The 4,663-nt window shown below is 35.4% G+C and overlaps 1 long non-coding RNA gene across 1 annotated transcript; it reads right to left on the reverse strand.

Moving 5' to 3' along the window:
• Window positions 1-2,321: 2,321 nt before the first annotated feature.
• On the reverse strand, window positions 2,322-3,228 carry LOC105622222. Its single transcript, XR_001046509.1, has 2 exons — window positions 3,030-3,228; window positions 2,322-2,555 (listed from the first exon to the last, which is right to left on the reverse strand). It is a non-coding gene; the product is annotated as an uncharacterized LOC105622222 (long non-coding RNA).
• Between the last annotated feature and the right edge of the window lie 1,435 nt (window positions 3,229-4,663).

Raw genomic sequence — 4,663 nt, forward strand, 5'->3', positions numbered from 1 at the left:
TACACCCGGCAAACTACATTGCTCGAATGTTTATAGAGTACTCTAAATGGCAGAAATCGATCATTGTGTCAGAGTATTGCTACGAAACACTGGTCAACTTAAAATAAAGACAAAATATTTAACATTTTCCCATCGAGCGGAATTATTGGTTGTGAATCCCAAAGTTGTATAGAAAGCTTTTATAAAGCAAACGTTTTTCATCGTTTCATCATGATTCTCTTATAAAATTAAATACTTGTAATTTTTTAAGTTATAAAACTTCTTATAAATTTTTTAAATATAAAAAATTGATATATTTATCAGGAAATTAGCATACAATGTTTCGTTACATTTAACAGAAGTCGTATTAATACGAAAAATGGACTAATGGAATAATTAACGTAAAAAAATTTAATATAATTAAAATTTAATATAATTAAAAATATATTCTTTATTTTTAATTCTCTCCTAAATGTTTTTATTTTGATCCAAATAAAAGATTATAAAAATAGCTTCTTGTTTTGAAAAATGTAAAAAACATTAATTAATTTTTTAATTACATATAGTCTATTCGAAAAATTACCCAAAGAATCATTGAAGATAAAATCAACTACGTTTTTTCTGCAACGACCGAATAATTTGAATCGATTTAGAAATGGATTACAGACCATTGAAAACGATCGCGAGTACTGCGACTATATTTCCGTTACAATGATTATAATGATAATGGGAAGGTCGAATTTGGCAATTACGAGACACGAAGTACGTCGATCATAGTTGCCGACGGCAAACTTCCTAATTGAACGCCGCTCGTTAAACTTACTCACATCTGCCGCGCGGTGCATCTGCTAATTAACGGTGGCTTGATATTTTTCAAACAGACTACCCCAGGCGAAGTTAGAGCTTTTTACTCCATGTTAAATACTACGAGTTAAGATCGAATTTCATTGGCAGGAGATCTCGTTTTTCGTCCATTCGAGGTAATAATCGTTCCATAGATTGTTAAGATCTGGGATGTCGTGACGCAGATCACGATCGCAAAAGGAAAGACAGGCTTTTCCGGAAATAAAAAATAAAGATTGAGAGCTTGAGTATCGAAATAATAGCGATTTTTTAATGACGCATCAACATTCTTACAAATACTAAAGTATTGATAATCGGAAAGTCGCTGAAATTAAATAGCTTATTTTGTAAAAGAGATAGAATGAATTAAACACAGTGTTTGCTGTAGAAAAGATCTCATTGTTCTTATTAGCACATAGTGCAAGAAGGATATTTAGTTTCAGCAACTTCCCAATTGTCATCCTGTGTATAACTGAAAGTATTAAAATTCTTGGGCACTGGATGTTAAATGTCAGATACCAAATTCATTATAAGTAACTACAGCGTGAACGTTGGAAAGTCGAGCAACGAATATTCGAAATGCAAACGAGACCAATCTGCTAGAGTCACAAGGAAAATGTTGGTCGTGCATCCCGCTGTCCGCGTTTGCACCAGCGATGTAATTAAAATGTCAACGTATTGCGACGGTACTAGACGCAACCCTTTGCTTGGTTTCTTCACTATATATATTGTAACATACGGTGTATGCATGAGCTTTTACGGTTTGTTTCCTTAAGTCGACGGAAAGCTCGCGACGACAGGCGCCAACAAACGCCGGGGCTCCGCGCCAGCGCGTCAAAAAGAAAACAGTCTACATAGAGTTCTCTCCCTTTCGAGCGACTTAGCCTGGTTTCAATGCATCACGAAGCACAACCGATATGAACGAATATATCTCGACACAGGAAATTAGTTGCAAAACCGCGTGATATTTTAGTTACAATTTGCGAACGAAAATTACGGAAAAAATCACGTGATCCACTTTTTTTCTTTTTATGATATCATTAAAATTTCCATCTGCAAATTTGAAATCGTAGAGATTCCAGAAAGAAGGTACATTCTTGTAAAAAATATTTTCTCATTAAAATTTTTTATATTAAAATATTTAGTTTTTTGACGATAAAGGATGTAACTAAAAAAGTAAAATTGAAATAATTTTACTTTTTTAAATAAAATGATTATTTAATTATTTGAAAGAAACAAAGCAACAAAGATTTTTATTACGCGTTTAAAACGCACATGTGTTTCTAGAAAATGTTTTTTTCAAAATTAATAAGGCACACATAATGATTAGGAAAAGTTGGAATATGGACAAACGTATACATATTTCAGTTTAAAGATCGCGGAATGATCGTCAAAAGTTAAAGAAGATAAAAAATCAATTGCGTACATACAGTCTAAGAAGGAAAAGAAGAATGGAAAAGGGACAGAAGAAAATATTTTTTTCTAGACGGAATGTGAGGTAGAGTCTTATACAAAGTTTTTATTTGCGTCTTCTGGTTCAGTCTGGAAGAAGAATTTTTTAAAAAGAATCTGGGTAGAATTCACAAAGATAGTGTCTACTGATTTCCCAAGGGGAGTAATCCCTCTCTTCTACCTTTCTTCTTTTAGAAAAGCCATTTCTACTCCTTCTTCTTGTGAATCTCTTGAAATTGAAAGGCAACTATTGTCATTAAGATCAAAAGCTTTATCGATTTCTAAACAGAAACAGAACGAACAGAGAGTTTGAAAACTGTTTATAAAAAATTGTTTGTAATTCGTTTATCCTTAAATCATAGTAGCCACTTGTCTTTGAACGATTTCAATATAATTATTAAAATTTTATCAATTTTACAAAAAATTACATAATTACAACTTGAATGATTTGACGATTCAAATTCTAAAGAAAGATATTATATATATATTCGTCGATACATATTTTTCGATATTTACGGAATATAAATCTTTTTTTCATTTCGATTCCAACGAGTCGCAGTATTTTAAGGATTGTTAGATTGCAGCGTAATTTTTCTCCAATCGAGCTTCTATCTCTTCTGTGAAACGTTCTATAGATCGTTATTGCCGCCAATTTTACCTCGAGTCAGAAATACCTGAGCAATTCGTTAGATCGAGATTGAAGAATTTGTTAGGTCGCTTCGGTGATCGCGGGGGGGCAATCTATAGCGACGTACCCGCGGTTATTTGTATGCAAAATACTGGGTCGTTGGCACGACGAGCTACCATCATCCCCGGGAGTTGTCATCGCTGGTCGTCAGTCTAAAGCTTGTCTCGGACAAGCGAAGCGAGCAACGTAGTCCCCATGAGTTCTTCTTCTCGTGCAAAGCCGATGGGATAACTTCCGGACAACGCGCGCCATTGTTTCGCGTCGGAGAACTTGGCTGAATGAAGTGGTAGACTGCACAGAGAGAACCTTGTTGGGAGATGAATCAGAGAGCGACACTGCAGTCATGATTAAGAGGAAACAAAGGTGTACTCACAAATTACTATCTTTTCCCATTTTTTTATAAATCTGAACTGTTATTGAACGCAAGTTCCACCCTTCTTTTTTTTTCCAAGTATATACTTTCATAAAACATTTGTATGAATTATGGGAAAGCCACAGAGAGAATTTATAGTACCAGTCGTCTTTCGCACGCTATATTTTTTTTGTACGTTATAACATATACATACTCTTATATCATTTGTATGTATGTACTATGAGAAAAACTAATGTGTGATGCATAGTATATTTATTTTATAGTAAAGTATATTGTGAACTTATGGTTTAATTAAAATAATATTAAGGTAGACTTGCTAAAATGCAGGATAATGAAAACAAGATACTGGAGATTTCACTTCCTTTCCAATAGAACGGAATTTAATATAAAATGAAGAAAAATTACGTAATTCCAGTGACTCTCCAACGAAAGGCTTCCTGATTTTTCTCGATTTTTTTAGGAAGAGACAAATTTCTTAATTTTTCCTGATTTTCCAGAAGAGTGATAATCCCAACGGGAATGTCGGGAGAAAAAGAAACGTTCCTGTTTTACACTTTATGTTTCAAGTAGAACAATATCGTTCCGAAGTGAAGCGGAAGAAGTAAATCAGAGCAATCCGGAACAAACAGTAAAAATACCCGTTTCCAAAAACACAGGAAGAAACAAGGGAGGAACTTTGCGCGCGAGTACCTACCGATACAATAAATGCATCGACCCGAGAGGAGTTTATCGCTCGTGGGAAATTCGCAGACGCATCTTTCTCCGAAAAAAATACCTACGATAAAACCGTAACCGGAAAAGCAAAGGAAGTAAAAATGTTTTCCGGGAGGAGCGACGTTGAGATAAAAAGCTTGGCGTAATTGCGAAAGACAATTACGATTGGACCCGAAAGGAGAGTCGAGTATCTCGCCTGCTCTCCGTGGCGCGTCTGACGATTGAATATTTCAACGGAGCCATTAAGAGTCGACACGAGCACGGTTCAACGGAGCACTGGAATAAGGATCGCCGAATTAACAAGCATGCCATCGTACCGGATTTCTGTCCGATGCATACTATCGTCGGGCAGACACGGAATGTCATTCCCGGAAGAGAAAAACGAGAGAACTCGAGCATAGAGAGAAGAAAGTGGTTAATTTAATTCGTCGCCGAGACAATAACGACCCGCAAGAAGAATTGTGTGTGTGTGTGTGTGTGTGTGTGTGTGTGTGTGTGTGTGTGTGTGTGTAGTAAGTAAATTAGTAGTACGGTAGTTTACTTTAGTACGGAGGTAGTGTACGGTAAGGTACGTTACCTTAGTTTGTTTAGTTTAAGTTAAGTTAACTTACGTT

This window comes from Atta cephalotes, assembly GCF_000143395.1.
Source record: "Atta cephalotes unplaced genomic scaffold scaffold00002, whole genome shotgun sequence".
In the NCBI taxonomy this organism is placed as follows: Eukaryota; Metazoa; Arthropoda; class Insecta; order Hymenoptera; family Formicidae; genus Atta; species Atta cephalotes.